The following is an 18,491-nucleotide window of genomic DNA, read 5'->3' on the forward strand; positions in this document are numbered from 1 at the left end:
CATTCTGGTTCTAAAGGTGAAGGAGCAAAGAGAAACTCAGGGAGAAGCCCTTGGAGGTCATTGCAGATAGTCCAAGTGAGAGATGTTGGTGGATGGGGCAGAGTGGTAGAAGTGGAGATCATGAGAAGTATCTGGATTCTGAATATATTTTCAAGCAAGGAAAGAAAGAAATGATAATCCCCAAAGTTTATGTTGTGTCAAATGGCAAATTCTCTTGACCTTTCATTGTTATCAATTAATTATTTTTATCTAGACAAGACAAAAAGTAGTGAACAGTTAAATCCAAAAGTGAAAAATCCAGGAAATAAGTTGCTTTGATTTTGAAATATAAAAGATTCTCTAGAAAGATGCCATCAGCTAAGTCCAAAATGTGACCAATACCACAGGATGAAAAATCCAAGTTCTTTAATAAATAAATAACAAAGAAGAAAAAACAGGGCTGGTGAACCCATAGATTAAAAGATACTTAAAGACATATCAATCATATGCAATGTGTAGACCCTGTTTAGATCCAACTGTAAAACAGAAAAAATATATGAGATAGTCAGAGAAATGGAAACGTTGCTTTCTTTGATGTAGTCATTTGATAATTATTGTGAGGAATTATTAAGGAATTGGAGAAGGCACTGGCACCCCACTCCAGTACTCTTGCCTGGAAAATCCCATGGACGGAGGAGCCTGGTAGGCTGCAGTTCATGGGGTCGTGAAGAGTCAGACACGACTGAGCGACTTCACTTTGACTTTTCACTTTCATGCATTGGAAAAGGAAATGGTGACGCACTCCAATGTTCTTGCCTGGAGAATCCCAGGGATAGGGGAGCCTGGTGGGCTGCCATCTATGGGGTCGCACAGAGTCAGACATGACTGAATCGACTTAGCAGCAACAGCAGCATTAAGGAATCATTGTGCGTTGGGTGGGGGGGATACAAAATTAGTATTACAGTTAGCTTTTAAAGAAAGAGTTCTTATTTTGATGGATATGTAGCAAAATATTTATAGATGAAATATGATGGCTGAGATTCACATCACTGTAATCCCGTGGAGGAATAAGAAGTGATCATAAATGGAGGATGACTATTCATTTTACTGTTCTCTTGACTCTAATGTGTTAGAAGCTTTGCAAAATAAAGAACAAGCACATACGTAAATAAATATACAAGTATATCAATACAATCTAATGACAACACATTAAAATTGATGATATCAGTTGTCTTAAGAAAGAGGGTGGTTGTGAACAGGAATACCAGGGGATTCTGCCCTGCTTCTTCCTCTTTTGTATCTTTCAGTGTCAAGAAAGATACATGTTATTAATAGACAACACATTTTTTTTGAAATGTGTTGTCTATTCAAAACTAGAACAAAAGTTATTAAACTGCCCTGGCAGATGTGCAGAGGAAATGACTTGTACAGAAGACAAGCTACTGATTATTTTCTCCTGGAGTCTCCCTGTTCTGATCTCCTGCTGGCCTCAGATTGTCTCATGACTGCTCATTCTGAGGCAATGCTTAATTCAGCAAAATATAAGCCAATATTGGAATGACTCAGAGAATAGTACCTCTGAGCATTAATGCACATATCATTCTGAAGCAAGTTTTTCCATGCAAGTTTCACTGAATCTGCAAACTGCTATTAACGTCTGATTTAGGATGGTGGCCTATTTTCCTAACCTAACTGAAAGGTTTATATCCTGGTACTGAGTGAGCAGGTTATATTTCATCATGTGACTGCCATGTCTATTGTGGGAGTGACTTTTATTAATGAAATGAGCATATCTTATCTTACCTGAATGACAAACATTTTATTTTATTTAAAATTTCATGCCATTTCAGCCTAGCTCCATTAACTTTGCAGCGCACTTCCTATACAGTACTCAGAAAGTCGTCTGAACTTCCAGCACTCAGAGACCAAGTTCAAGGATGTAGAGTGTTAGAGGCTCAATCTTGTCTGACTCTTCGTGACTCCATGGACTGTACTGTCCATGGAATTCTCCAGGCAAGAATCCTGGAGTGGGTAGCTGTCTCCTTTTCCAGGTGATCTTGCCAACTCAGGGACTGAACCCAGGTCTCCCACATTTCAGACAGATTCTTTACCATCTGAGCCACCAAGTACATCAATCCAAAAGGCCTTTTGTCAAGTTCTCCAAACAACCGAAATTTAACAAATAGTTTTCCTGGAAAGATATAACTAAATCACTCTCCACACCCTTTTGCAAGGTCTAAAATAAGCTCAACGTTTACATCTTACATTTCTTGGTCTAGAAATCAAATCATGGATTAGACAAAGTTGAGTAGACTGATTCACATGAAAACTATGGTTGGTTTTTGGATTTTTTACGCAAATATTGGTTAGCATCAAGGTTGCTGCCCTGTGGTTTTAGAGCTGAAAACCTGTCATTTTCTGCTTCAATGAAATAAGACCTAAAAGGCAAAATGAGTCGATGGCATACTTAGCTATTAGGGTCAGTGTGTGTGTGTCTGTGTGTATGTGTGTGTGCCTGGTAGAATATTAGCATTTAGCCTGGTAAAGAGATTATTAGGGTCTTACCTCCTAAAGATGAACTAACTGCTTGACTGTGTTAATTATTAAAGCAAGTATAATGGCCAAAGCTCATATGCTACCACTATCTTTGTAAACTCTGGCTATGCTGCTTACATATCTCAGACACTTCTTCTTCATATACAAAATGAGGGGGTTTGATTGGACAGCCTTTAAATGCACTTCTAGCTTTTAGAGTCTGTAATTTTTAATTTTTTAAAGAGAAGCACAGGAGAGTGTATTAATTTCAGATCTCTTAGTTTTACCCCATCTTCAATTTATTTATAAACTTCTAATTTAGTAAAGGAGAGTTTGCAATACTGCTGTCCAGTGGATGTCCATTTTCCCTCTTCCTCACCAAAAGAAGTCAGATTGAATGTATGACAACATTGCATCCAGCTAAAATCCTGGGTTTTCAGATGCCACTGTTGATGGGGAGAGGACAAAATGGAAGCAGAAGTTGCTTGGCGAGACTTCCAGCAAAGCTCTTTCAAAGTGGGTAGACTTCCCCAGCAGTTGTCTTTCATTCGTTGGCCTTTTCTTTTCTTCCTGCCTGCAACTTGAGCAGGATATTAGGTGTGGAGCAGCCATCATGTGAAAACAAGGCAACAAGCACCACTGAGCAGAAAAGTGTAAGAAGCCTGGACCCCTCTGTTGGTTTCCTAGGGCTCCCATAACAAAGAACCTCAGACTAAGTGGCTTAAAACAATGGAAACATATTCTTTCACTGCTCTGGAAGTTAGAGGTCTGAAATCAAGATTTCAAGAGGCCATGCTCCCTTCAGAGCCCCTAGGGGAGGATCCTTCCTTGCCTCTTTTAGTTTCTAGTGGCCCCAGGTGTTCCTTAGCTTATGACAGCATCAATTTCCTCTGGGCCTTCATCTTCTTATGACCATCTTCCTCTGTGCCTCTACCTACGTATCCTTCTTGTAAGAGCACCAGTCACATTGGACAGGGTCCATCTTAATGACCTCAACTTGACAACATCTGCAAAGACTCTTTTTCCAAACAAGGTCACAGTCACAAATTAGGACTTCAGCATCTTTGGGGAGACGTACTTCAGCCCACACCAGTCCCAGTGGCATTCTGGAGCTGTTTCACCAGCTCTGGATTTTCTCCCTCTGAGCTCATGATATGAGGAAAATAAAGCCCCAGTGGGTCTAAGCCTCTATGTATTCGGAGATTTTTGTATTCACAACAGAACTGATTCCCTAACTTACACAGTTATTTCTAAGTGAAGGCTCTGGCAATTAAAAAAGTATCTGTCATGTGGAGCCTACCTATTCAGAGCACAGTTTGTAATTTTTTAAAAGACAGAGACCATTATTGTCTTATTTGGGAGTGGAGCAATGGGTGGGAACCTGTGCCTGGCTAAGATTTTTCTAGTCATAATTTAAAGATCAAGTCTGTTTTCAAAATAGAGTCTGCCAGATATTGAAAAGGTCATTGGCCATGTATTCAGCAGCCAAATTTAGGCCCTAACCTTGCCCTCAACTCACACCCATCTCAGATATGTCTTCATTAGTCACCACTACATACCTCAGCAAAGGAGCCTGGAAAGGCAGCTTCTATGCTTAAATTACCAGAAGCACAGTTTACTTGTCCAACACAGTCAGGTTCACTGTTATGGGACTGTCTTTCTGCCAGGTGTGGTGCTCGGAAACGCAGATGCCAGAAAGCACTTCGAGCAGCCAACTCAGAGATTTGTCTTCGTTTTGAGAGTCTTGCCACGAATTCTCAGGCCATTTTCACGGCATCCATACCTGGAACCTAACCATGATTCATTCAATTTATTTATGGGCTCCTGCAGTGGGGGCAAGCAATTACTCCCATCATCTCTGTTAGTCAGAGAGCCCTGAATTGTTCACTTTATTACTCAGTGGGCCTAGTAAAGGCTGATGTCCGAGTAAACACACAGTCCTCATCACTTCTAGAAGGGCGAAGTTGATGTCTGGACTTCTCATCCTTCCATCCTTTCTCCAGGAAAGGATTGAGTGCCTATCTGGTGCCCGACGGATGCCAGGCACTGAAGATTAGACAAATCAGATGTAGCCCCTACGTTCAAGGAGCCTACAGTTTAGTTGGGCTTCCCATGTGGTGCCCAGTTGGTAAAGAACCTGCCTATCAATGCAGGAGACTCAGCTTCGATCCCTGGGTTGGGAAGATCCCCTGGAGGAAGGCATGGCAACCCACTCCAGTATTCTTGCCTGGAGAATCCCATGGACAGAGGAGCCTGGTGGGCTACAGTCCACAGTGTCACAAAGAGTCAGACACACAACTGGAGCAACTTAGCAGGCATGCACAGTTTAGGTAGAAAGATCGAGAAGTCACCTGGTAACCACAAGAAACCCAAAATATTGATAAATGCTGAGAGGTTTAAGCACAGAATGCTAGGGAAGCACAAAAGGCAGCAGATTCTTTTTGGGCAATCAAGGTAAAGTTCTGATTAAACTGGTTATCAAAAGTTAGACCTGAGGGTACACTGGGAGTTAGCCAGGTGAGACAGAACAGCATATTCAAAGGCCCCAAAGCAGAAGAATGCACATCGTATTTTGAGAGCTGCACAGAGTTTGTAAAGGTGGAGTGTGAGGTGGAGGAATGTCAGTACAAACAGACAAAATGTGGTCTATATACTGAAGACATTGGGGAGCCACTGGAACCACCAGGCAGTTACTTGATCAGGTTTGTGTTTTAGAAACTATCTTTCTAGAGACTTTCCTGGTGGTCTAGTAGCTAAGACTCTGTCTGAGCTCCCAGCGCCAGGGGCCCAGGTTCAACCTGTGGTCACAGAACTAGATCCCACATGCTGCAACTGTTAATAAGAATTTGCACACTGAAACTAAAGACTCTGTGTGCCGCGATGAAGACTGAAGATCTTACGTGCTGCAACTAAGACCCAGCACAGTGAATAAACACATGGATATATTTTTTAAAAAAGAAAATATCACTGTGGCAGAATGCATTAGAACAAAGCAGGACCAGACATGAAGAAAGCAGTGGAAGTCTATCTTGGTATGCTATGGGAGGGAGAAGCAGAGGAAAAGGCGTGAAAAGACACACTTAGGAGTCTAATTGACAGCATTTGATGATTTACCAGATTTATCAGTCACCCAAGGTTGACTCTAAAATGTATGCTTTGGTTAGCTGGTGTGTGATGTGAGAAGGTGTTCTTATAGGTTAAGCACTAGGAAACGTGATAAAAATTGGGAATTGTCTGATGTTCCAAATCCATATTCGAATCCATACTCTTATTTAATAAATATGAATTCTGACCCTAATCACATTCTGTTATAGGAACTTACTGAATTTTTTATATGTGAAAAGCAAATTTGCTGTAGATACAGTTAGATATTGATGGGGATGAAATAAAAATATGTAGAGTATAAAAGTCATAAGGCACGAATCAGTCATTCTCAGTTATTTTCATCTCATAGTTTCCTTGAGAGTCTTTATTCCTCTTTTGTAATTCAACTGCAGTGAATGATCCGTATAATTGTCATATGGATAATATAAGGTATTGTGATATTTCTTTTTTGTAGGAAATGAAAAAGGGATATCTTGGAGCCAAAAGGAGCTTCAGAGATAATGAAATATGGATTCTTTAGGTTGGAATTGTTGTATAACAGCATTAAAATATTTTAAGGTAATGGACGCTCAGAATGCCATCATGTTAATGACAATAGGTGCAACGTGAGCAGACATGGCTGATGACTGTTGCAAGTGAGGGGGCCTGAGGCTTGTGTGGACTAAATGAGGCAGTATTTGTAAATCATCAAGCACAGTTCTCATTGACTGATAACTACGATAGCAAAAGATTATCAACCAAAATCCATTCTCTACCTTGCTCAGGGTACAAGGCTGCCCTCCTTGGTTGCATTTCCCAACCTTCTTTGCAGTTAGGTCTAGCCACATAGCAATATTCACCACAGGAACAAGAGCAGAAATAATGAGGGCTGTTTCTAAGCCTGAACCCTATAACGCTGCAGAAATGCCTCCACACTACCTCTTTTCTGTGAGCTGAACAGAGGCATGACTGCAAGCCAGCCAATAAGGGCAATGCCCTAGGGAATGGTATGGGAAGAAGGCAAAGGGGCCTGGGTCCCCACATGGCCACGTAGAGCATAGGTGTCTGCCTTCCTGCCCTGGACTGATGTGAAGAAATGCCAGGTGTCTCTCTTACAGCAGGTTTGTCTGTCCCAGATACTATAGCTTCTTTCTTTTTCTTGTTCTTTCCCAACACAACTCTTTCGTTTCTGTAATATTGACTTCCATGGGTATCAATATTGTTGATAGCTGCAATCACAGTGAAGGTATTATTTTGCACTCCATTAGTTTCATTTCCCATATCACAACCTTGGTCCAGAATGAAATTATCTTCAGTTATTTATTTTAAAACAGAAAATAAAATCACTCAGGATATACAAGGCAAAATAAAAAAAATTTTTTTAGATTCTCTTTTTTATGTGCCTGTTGTATCCACAGGATATAGTAATTACAGAAGATTGAAGATAGTGACGCTGTCATGATAGTGACGTGGGTCCCTCCCAACTTTATTCCCCTCACAAGAAGACCAAACTAGCAACTATCCATAGACAGGCCACCACTGGGAGAATCCCAGAGCCCAGGGATAAGGCTGAAGCACCCTGGACCACAGAGTCAGGCAAGGGCCGCTTATAAAGTAAGAGGAAGCGGCTGTACCAACTGCATCGCTTCTCTCCCACGTCAGCCCAGTGATGCATGCAGACGTTCCTCTTTGGCCTCTGGTTTCTCCAGTCGGTAAAGAGAGCCCGAAGTGAACATCCAGCTTCCCCAGCAATTGCAGGAAGCCAGTCTCAGAGATCACTGGGGGAATCTGCAGGCTTGACCCCTTGAGGATCAAATAGAGATAAAGAAGGGCTGGAGCTTGTGGCAGCCACTGCTCAGATCTTAGCAAACCACCTGCCTACTTGCAGTGGCTCCTCAACAGAGATTCCAGCCAGTGGATCTGCCCATCTGCAGGGCTGAGCCGGTAGCCGTGTCTGGTCAGGGAGCTCATTGGATTAGGGTTTCCAGTCAAGGGGCTGTACTGGCCTTGGAGCCTGTCATGCTGCCCAGCCCAGGCATTGAAGCAAATGTGCAGTCATGCTCGACTGCTGAGCAAAGCCTCCATTCCCCACCAGTCCAGGATGCCTGGGCAGAGAACCTGGGCAGTCACGGAGCCCAGCCTACAGCCCCGTTAGGGCAGGGAGCCAAGCCAGCACACTGGTGACATTATTGAGCATGTGTCTGACTCCCCATAACCCAGAGGGCTACACAGTGACCCTGGGCAATCCACAGTACCGCTGAGCTACAGAGCCTGCCTATAGCCCTACTGTAGTAATGTAAACATTTCACTACTTAAAAAAAATCCACTAAACAAAAAAGACAGTAATGCAATAAATGAGACAAAAATGCTATATGTTATATATAGAAAACAAGTAACAAAATGACAGAAGTAACCTACCAGTTGTGAGTGATAAAGAAATATAAACATTTTAACAGGCCCATGACAAGTAAGGAGACTGACTCCGTAATCAAACACCTCCCAGTGAAGAAAAGGACAGGACCAAATGGCTTCACAGGTGAATTCTACCAAACGTTTAAAGAAGATTTAAATTCAGGCTTCCCTTGGACTGCAAGGAGATGCAACCAGTCCATTCTAAAGGATATCAGTCCTGGGTGTTCATTGGAAGGACTGATGCTAAAGCTGAAACTCCAGTACTTTGGCCACCTCATGCGAAGAGCTGACTCATTGGAAAAGACCCTGATGCTGGGAGGGATAGGGGCAGGAGGAGAAGGGGACGACAGAGGATGAGATGGCTGCATGGCATCACCGACTCGATGGACATGGGTTTGGGTGGACTCCGGGAGTTGGTGATGGACAGGGAGGCCTGGCGTGCTGTGTGCAGTTAATGGGGTCGCAAAGAGTCGGACACGACTGAGCGACTGAACTGAACTGAAACTGTTCCCAAAAACTGAAGAGGAAGGGAACACTCCCAAACTTCTTTTACAAGGCCAGCATTACCCTGATGCCAAAGCCAGATAAAGACACAACAAGAAAGGAAAACTACAGGCCAATACCTCTAATGACTACAGATGCGAAAATTCTCAACAAAATCCTAGAAAATTGAATTCAGCAACACATCAAAAGGTTCATACACCATGATCCTTCAGTTCTTTCTTTAGTGTCATTCCTTCAAATGTGGCTATTTGGCTCCCTTCCCCACCACCAAAAACCACACATCTATGGTCAGCTAATATTTCACAGGGGAGCCAAAAATACTCAAAACTCAAACTGAGGTCTCCTACTTTGCATGTGGATTCTTTACCAGCTGAGCTACCAGGGAAGCCCCAAAGTGAAAGTGAAAGTCATTCAGTTACGTCTGGCTCTTTGCGACCCATGGACTCTACAGTCCATGGAATTCTCCAGGCCAGGATACTGGAGTGGGTAGCCTTTCCCTTCTCCAGGGAATCTTCCCAACCCAGGGATTGAACCCAGGTCTCCTGCATTGCAGGCAGATTCTTTATCAGTTGAGCCACCAGGGAAGCCCAATATTGACAAGAGAGCCTAAATACTCAATAGGTAAAAGATAGTTTCTTCAGTAAATGGTGCTGGGAAAATTGGTTGTTACACACAAAAGAATAAAACTGGGCTCCACCTTACATCATTCATAAAAATTAACTCAAAATGTATTAAAGACTTAAATGTAAGATCTGAAACCATAAAACTTTTAGAAGAAAAGCTCCTTCACACTAGTTTTGGCTTGATTTTTTAGATATCACATCAGAAGTACTGGCAACAAAAACAAAATTAAATAGGTAGAACTATATCAAACTAAAGAGCTTCTGCACAAAAAAGAAATATAATCAACAAAATGAAAAGGTAGCCTACTGGATGGGAGAAAATATTTGCAAATCATATATCTGATAAGAGATTAATATCCAAAATACATAAAGAACTCACAATTCAATAGATTAAAAAATGGACAGATGATCTGACCAGATATTTTCCCAAAGAATACATACAGGTGGCCAGCAGGTACATGAAAAGATTTTACTGTTACTAATTACCAGGGAAATGCAAATTAAAACCACAATGAGATATCACCTCATACCTGTTAGAATGACTGTTATCCAAATGACAAGAGATAACATTTGTTTTTGAGAATGTGGAAAAAAGGGAATGCTTGTACATTGTTGGGGCAATGTAAATTGGTACAGCCACTATGGAGAACATTATAGAGGTTCCTCAAACTATTAAAAATAGAGCTACCATATGATCCGGGAGTTGGTGATGGACAGGGAGGCCTGGCGTGCTGTGATTCATGGGGTTGCAAAGAGTCGGACATGACTGAGCAACTGAACTGAACTGAACTGAACTGATGATCCACCCACTTCTGGGTGTCTACCCAAAGAAAGTGAAAACACTAACTCAAAAAGATACATGCATCTCCATGTTCATTTCAATATTATTTACAATCGTCAAGGTATGGAAACAAGTATATATTGATGGATGGATGGATATTTCATTGTGTGTCTGTGTATATACACACACACAATGGAATGTTATTCAGCCGTAAAACGAATGAAATTGTGCCATTCGTAACAACACGGATGGGCCTTGAGGACATTGTGCTAAGTGAAGTAAGTGAGACAAAGATAAATACTGTACTATCTCAGTTATGTGTGAAAAACAAAAAAACAAGCTCATAGATACAAGAACAGATTGGTGGTTGCTAGAGGTGGAGGTGGGTAGGGGATAGGTGAAGGGAATCAAAAGGTACAGACTTCCAGTTATAAGTCATGGGGCTATAATGCTTAACGTGGTGGCTGTAGTTGATCATACTGCCTTGCATACTTAAACATTACTAAGAGAGTAATCTTAAAACTTCTCATCAGAAGAAAAAAAAATTTGTAAACATGTAGGCAACAGATGCTAACTAAACTTGTGATTACTTTTCAATAAATAAAAATATAAGATCATCATGTTGTATACTTGAAATTAATACAGTGTTTTGTCAATTATGAAAAAGTGAAAGTAACTGAGGTGTGTCTGACTCTTTGAGATTCCATGGACTGTGGCCTGCTAGGCTCCTCTGTCTGTAGAATTCTCCAAGCCAGAATACTGGATTGGGTAGCCATTCCCTTCTCCAGGGGATCTTCCTAACCCAGGGATTGAACCCAGGTCTCCTGCATTGCGGGCGGATTCTTTACCTCTGAGCCACCAGTGAAGTCCAAGAATACTGGAATGGGTGACCTATCCCTTCTCCAGCAGATCTTCCCGACCCAGGGATCAAACTGGGGTCCCCTGCATTGCAGGCAGGCAGATTCTTTACCAGCTGAGCTGCCTATACCCCAATTAAAAGTTACTAAAGAATACATAAATTTCCAGTTATAAGATAAATAATTTCTGGGGATGTAATGTATTGTATGTATATTTGATAACACTGTACCGTGTGTATGAAAGTTGCTGAGACAGTAGATCATAGACATTCTTAACACATACACAAATCATAACTACATGAGATGATAGATGTGTTAATTAACCTTATTGTGGTATGTTTTCAACATATACACATATCAGATCACCACATTTTATAACTTAAAATCCCATGGTGTCATATGTCAGGTATATCTTAATAAACTGAAAACATTTCATAAACAAAAGGCTGGAGTTGCAGACTGTTTGTCGAGCAGAAATTTTTAAAGTATCAGTTGTTCAGTATTTGACCCTTCTGCTTGGATCACTAGAAAACCTGGCTCCCCTTTGACCCAACAATTACTCTTTTCCTAAAGCAGCCTAACTTCCTAAGGGGAAGTTGAGATCATTTTAAAACCATCAGGAATTTTGCTGAAGTGCAAACACCCTTGTGTTATTTTTCCCTTCATGGAAGAACAATGCGTACCTCTGATTTCTGACACCTGAAAAATTTGTGATTTTGCTTCCTTGAGATTCATTCAAGTTAATATTATTTCAAAATAGCAAACATTGTTAAAATATTATAGATAAGATGGAACCTTAAGGGTGCAGATAGGATTAGACCTGAATTTGATTGGTTCTTGCAGAAAAGGAAATCAACTCAGCAAACCACTGTCAAGTCAAGTTAGAAGCATTTATTAAGCACCTACAGTATGCAGAGCACTGTCTCAGATACTTTCCTCCCTCATGAACAGATCATTGTCTCTGCCATTGCAATCTCATGGGAACAACGGATTTAAGTAATAAAAATCCATGGTATAAGAAAACAAATTCTATAATACTTGTATAAGCAAAGTGCATTTGGGCCATCTTGGGAGGAGGAATTAATTCAATAACTGTTGAGGAAGAGAGTGGGAGGGCGGAAGTGGAGGAAAGGATCTATTAATATAATAACAGAGAATAAAATCAGTATTTCCCTTCCCCCCGCCATTCCCATTTCTCAACCCCAGAGTCACCTTCCCCTAGACTCTTTCAGAGAAAGGATGTTTGCCTCGCATTTGCTCCTGAGTCACCCTCTGCAGCTGCTTCTGTGAGTCACTTACTGCTTCCCATGGCCCCCAGCTCTGCTTTGATTCTCATCCTGGTTCCCACCTGAATGATCTAGGATTCCTTTTCTCATGACGATGGTTTCCATGGAAGGATATAAGATCACACTTCCTTCTGTGGCTCTTCTTTTTGATTCCTCATAACACCAATGCAGTACTTGTGCATATCTCATATGCTTAATTAAATGGCTGGTGAAAACTAGCATGTTCAGTTGCCAAGTTGTGTCTGACTCTTTGCAACCCCATGGACCACAGCCCTCCAGGCTCCTTTGTCCATGGGGTTCTCCAGGCAAGAATACTAGAGTGGGTTGCCATTTCCTTCTCCAGGGGATCTTCCCCACCCTGGGATCGAACCCATGTCTCTTGCGTCTCCTGCACTGGCAAGCAGATTCTTTACCTCTGTGCCACCTGGGAAGCATCCAGTGAAAACTAGGGAGGTTTATAATACAGGAGGAGAAAAAAAATGGGAAGACAAATTATCATATTCTCACAGCCCAAGGGGGAACATTGTAAGTCCTCGGTAAGTGTCCTCTTGTGAAAATATCTTAGTTCCTAACTTTGCTCCATTGCTTGGACTTCAGTCTCCTCTTGCCACTTCTAAGAATGGCTTAGTTCTCTAGTCTTTCAAAGCCAAATCCTTACTGCTACCTCACCCCATCCTTTGTCCTTGAACCCCGCTTGGATAACTCAAGGACACAATAGCTATGGCAATCCACTCTTTTAATTGGGAGACTTCAAGGGCAGCCAAGATGAGCTTTGCACTACAGGTCCAATCACTCATTTGAAGTCTCCATGCCAGGCTAATGGGAACCTCTGTGCCCTCATCATTCTTGCAGTTTCCCAGTGGATAACTGTGGGATTAAACATGTCCCATGTTCCTTTTCTAGTAGAAACAATACTTTTCAAAGATAGTGCCCTCTAAATTTCTGTTAAAGATGACAAGCTTTTTCTAAATGTGAGGCTGTCTGCCTATATGTATTCCCCTGATCACAATGGAAATAGCACTTGACAGTTTTCCAAGAAGTTTTGATTTTTTTTTTCTTACCTTCAGGTAATTTCCAGAAGCCTACCTGTGCTTCAGAAATAAAACCTACCATAGTACCTCACCAAGCAACAAGACCATCCATCCTGATGGCCAACATTAGCTACAGCAAGATGAAGAGGAAGCTTTCAGAGTTCTTTCTTTGGGCGGGGCTGACTTCATGGGTAGTCCTTTCCCGCTAAAGGATCTCTGTTAGAGTAAAGGAGACAATGGAATGGTGGCAAATGGCACCAACTGGTATAGGTGCCCGGGCTTCCCAGGTGGCACTAGTGGTAAAGAACCCGCCTGCCAGTGCAGGAGACCTAAGACACGCGGGTTTGGTCCCTGAGTAGGGAAGATCCTCTGGAGGAGGGCGTGGCAAGCCACTCCAGTGTTCCTGCCTGGAGAATCCCATGGACAAAGAAACCTGGCGGGCTACAGTCCATAGGGTCACAAAGAGTCAGACAGTACTTAGCACACACTGGACTGTAGCTGCCTGGAGCACAGTGACCCCACACCCTTCTTTAGGGTAACAGAATCTACCCCCTTAACCTCAGGGGTGGACCTGAAACCAGTCTGAGCCAATCATGGTTCTTATTTTCAGCCGCAAGAATTCATCCAAGGATTGGAAACATGATTTAAACCCAGCCAATCAGAGTCCTGCCCCAGGATTTTTTTAACCTAGTAGTGATAAGAGAAGCCCCTTTTCCTTCAGGCATGATGAAAGCCCAGGCCTGGCTAAAACTTTGTTAACCACCACAAAGAAAGAGCCTACTTTCTACAGTAAAACAGAATAAAATCAATATGCTTATGGTAGCAGAATGAGATCCAGAAGAACTGCAGACAGTGTTGGATGTCTGAGTGCCTGGTTCCAGTCACTGAGGTCTTCAGAACTGCTATAGATCCTAAGAATCATGCCTCAACTCTGAGTTATTTCAGTATTTTTTTTTTTAATGCTCAATGTTCTTTTAATTTTGTTCACATTTTACTTAAATTAGATTGAATTGAATTCAAATTGCAAGCAAAATGTTCCTGAGATTGTACCCTGTCCAGACCGAATCGACTTCTCTAAAGGTAGGAGTTAAAGATAGGAAAAGTTACTCTTTCAGTGAACTAAGAAAATCCTACATATGAAATCAGAAAGTCTTTCTCTGGCTCATAGCATTATTCTACAGAGAGCCCAGTGCAATCCTTTGGTAAAGGATTTCTGACCATGCTAGCATAATATCACAGGTCCTGTGTATCCTAATCAACCCGTTGTTAACTAGAGCTCTATGGGAGGCCCTGGCCAGTCCTGCTGGGCTCATCCCCTCCCAAGTACTGAAGCCATTTAATTTGTGCTTGTCTTCAGGATGTAACTGCGAAACAACCACACATGTGGTGTCTAGTAATTATTCAGCAACCTTTGCTCAATGGGGCAAAGGTGATGTGGCATACTGAGAACTGTGCTTGGAATCTATTTTAGCCAAGTGATACAGCTTGCTGAAGGCTTTTTCTCTTCTTATAATTGTTTCTGGGTGTCCACACTGTGTCTACAGGGATGGTTTCCCACTCATCTTGATGCAGGGTACTGTTGGTGCTGCTTCCAGTCTGAAGGAGCATCATTCTGGAAGCTGTTCCTCCTGTAGGCTGGCAGACAGTGAAGCAGTCAATACACTACACTACGGTGTGGCTGAAGGTGGTGATGACTGTGTACTATCCTGGGCATTTCACATTCATGGAATAGGGACTGGGGCTCCGTGCCAGGCGCTTCTTCTTGGGTTTCCTCTTCTCCTCTGGAGAGGGATGAAGGAGAACCTTTGTGAGAGGCATGTTCTTGTTGGGAGATCATCACCACCAGAAAGGTCTTCTTATAACTTTATAAAAAGTAGGATAGAGGGGTTTTCTGTTTGTTATTTGGAGTGCATCACACAGCATGTGGGATTTTAGTCCTGCAACCAAGGATCAAACCCATGTCCCCAGCAGGGGGAAGCACAGACTCTTAACTGGACCACCAGGAAAGACCCTAGGATCAAGTTTTAGAGTAGGGTGCTTGATGAGAAGTTTTGTAGGTCTCTAGTTGGGGCTTCCTGTTTTCTGAGAGGCTAGCCCTGGTCCTATAGCATGCCATTGCCACTACACCAGGCCTGTCTCCTATGAAGAACTGGGGAGATCCAAGGAACCACATTCAACAAATCTCCCAGCCTGATACTTCCTGAGGCTTTGCTGTAGGTGGTTGTTTTTTTTGGTGGGGGTGGGGGGGAAGGGGAGGAATATTACAACAACATATAACTTCTGTAACATTCATCTGTCAATTGACAAACTCTCTGACCCTCTGAAGAACTACTTTAAGGTCACAGAAATCAGGAAATACTGGGAAATGTAGAATTTGGTGCACTTTTTACCAATAGCTAAAGCAGAGCACAAGCTGGAATCAAGATTGCCGGGAGAAATATCAATAACCTCAGATATGCAGATGACACCACCCTTATGGCAGAAAGCAAAGAATAACTAAAGATCCTCTTGATGAAAGTGAAAGAGGAGAGTGAAAAAGTTGGCTTAAAACTCAACATTCAGAAAACTAAGATCATGGCATCTGGTCCCATCACTTCATGGCAAATAGATGGGGAAACAATGGAAACAGTGTCAGACTTTATTTTCTTGGTCTCCAAAATCACTGCAGATGGTGACTGCAGCCATGAAATTAAAAGATGCTTGCTCCTTGGAAGAAAAGCTATGGCCAACCTAGATAGCATGTTAAAAAGCATAGACATTACTTTGCCAACAAAGGTCCGTCTAGTCAAGGCTATGGTTTTTCCAGTAGTCATTATGGATGTGAGAGTTGGACTATAAAGAAAGCTGAGTGCTGAAGAATTGATGCTTTTCAACTGTGGGTGTTGGAGAAGACTCTCGAGAGTCCCTTGGACTGCAAGGAGATCCAAGCAGTCCATCCTAAAGGAAATCAGTCCTGAGTATTCATTGGAAGGACTGATGTTGAAGCTGAAACTCTTAATACTTTGGCCACCTGACTCATTGGAAAAGACCCTGATGCTAGAAAAGATTGAAAGTGGGAGGAGAAAGGGATGACAGAGGATGAGATGGTTGGATGGTATCACCAACTTGATGGACTTGAGTGTGAGTAAGTTTTGGGAGTTGGTGATGGACAGGGAAGCCTGGCGTGCTACAGTCCATGGGGTTGCAAAGAGTCAGACACAACTGAGTGACTGAACTGAACTGAACTGAAAACAGAGCTGTGTAACTTCTAGAGACTCAGCCCAAGACCCAAGTTGTTATTTTAAAAAATGAGAAACTTCAGTGTCTAAATTTTATATCTTAACTACAGCCATAGGCTTCAAAAGCAAAATAACTTCTTACCTTGTAACCCAGATGTTAGATGAGTCCCTTTGCCTCTTAAGATGATTCAAACTCCCATTTCATATTTTTTCCAAAGCCCAGTGCCCAACCCCAAATTTCTGAAAATTCCCAGGGGACTCTCACTCTCATTGTTGTTTCTAGCTCTGAATCCTGCTCCTGCTGATTAGTGTAGTTGACAGATTATCTTGCCATGTGGCACACACTTTCTCTGTTCTGTACCACATAAACCCGACTGGGGAGCTCAGTGCGTATATTCCCACAGGACACAGCCTCACACAAACACTGCATTCGCACAAGGCATTTATGTATAAAGCAGAACTCACTAAAGATTTGGGGTGGTAACGGTAGGATCTACATTACAGAAATAAAACGATCATGAAACAGAACACTGCATAGTCTTCACCTTAAAACATTTTAAGATTCATCCCTGTATTTCTCCACCTTCGCTCTCCCATATTTCCTATCTGTTCAGTCTTCTCCACCTGTAGGTGTTTATTGTAGAGAACTATAGCCAGGACTGTTCTTTCTTTGTCTCCAGGTACCCAGGCTCTCAGGATGCACCTGCCACCCAAGTAACTTATGGAGTATTTCCCTAAAGCAGATTCTTACCCCACTGTTAAGGTTTTACCCTATAGAATACACAGAATGAATTAAATTTTGAAGCTGGATGATTCTAAGGGATTCTAGCTCTTTCATGCACTAAGTTTCTTGGGTTTTTACATTGGAACCATGAAAGCTCTCAGCTTACTCCCCATCTCTTATGTCTGAGAGCCTTGTGTTACCCATTTCCTTTGCAATAATATTGTCACTATACTCTTAGAAATTCATCTGTAAGAACAGTTGGATTTTTAATAATGCATAATCCGGGAGGAGCTACCCCACGCCCAAGGTCAGGGGTGGTGGCCGAGAGGAGCAGCCCAACGTCCAAGGAGTGGTGGCTGCACAGGTGCAGGAGGGCCTAGAGGAGCTGCTCCACGTTCAAGGTCAGGAGAGGCGGTGGTGAGGAGATACCCCTCGTCCAAGGTAAGGAGCACCGGCTGCACTCTGCTGGAGCAGCCGTGAAGAGATACCCCACGTCCAAGGTAAGAGAAACTCAAGTAAGACGGTAGGTGTTGCGAGAGGGCATCAGAGGGCAGACACACTGAAACCATAATCACAGAAAACTAGTCAATCTGATCACACGGACCACAGCCTCGTCTAACTCAATGAAACGAAGCCATGCCCATGGGGCCACCCAAAAAGGATGGGTCATGGTGGAGAGGTCTGATAGAATGTGGTCCACTGGAGAAGGGAATGGCAAACCACTTCAGTATTCTTGCCTTGAGAACCCCAAGAACAGTGTGAAAAGGCAAAACGATAGGATACTGAAAGAGGAACTCCCCAGGTCAGTAGGTGCCCAATATGCTATTGGACATCAGTGGAGAAATAACTCCAGAAAAAATGAAGGGATGGAGCCAAAGCAAAAACAATACCCAGTTGTGGATGTGGCTGGTGATAGAAGCAAGGTCTGATGCTGTAAAGAGCAGTATTGCATAGGAACCTGGAATGTTAGGTCCATGAATCAAGGCAAATTGGAAGTGGTCAAACAAGAGATGGCAAGAGTGAATATCGACATTCTAGGAATCAGTGAACTAAAATGGACTGGAATGGGTGAATTTAACTCAGGTGACCATTATATCTACTACTGCAGGCAGGAATCCTTTAGAAGAAATGGAGTAGCCATCATGGTCAACAAAAGAGTCTGAAATGTAGTACATGGATGCAGTCTCAAAAATGACAGAATGATCTCTGTTCATTTCCAAGGCAAACCATTCAATATCACAGTAATCCAAGTCTATGCCCCAACCAGTAACGCTGAAGAAGCTGAAGTTGAACGGTTCTATGAAGACCTAAAAGACCTTTTGGAACTAACACCCCGCAAAAGATGTCCTTTTCATTACAGGGGACTGGAATGCAAAAGTAGGAAGTCAAGAAACACCTGGAAAATTTGGCCTTGGAATACGGAATGAAGCAGGGCAAAGGCTAAAAGAGTTTTGCCA

The sequence above is a fragment of the Budorcas taxicolor genome, chromosome 17 (genome assembly GCF_023091745.1).
Source record: "Budorcas taxicolor isolate Tak-1 chromosome 17, Takin1.1, whole genome shotgun sequence".
NCBI classification, from domain to species: domain Eukaryota; kingdom Metazoa; phylum Chordata; class Mammalia; order Artiodactyla; family Bovidae; genus Budorcas; species Budorcas taxicolor.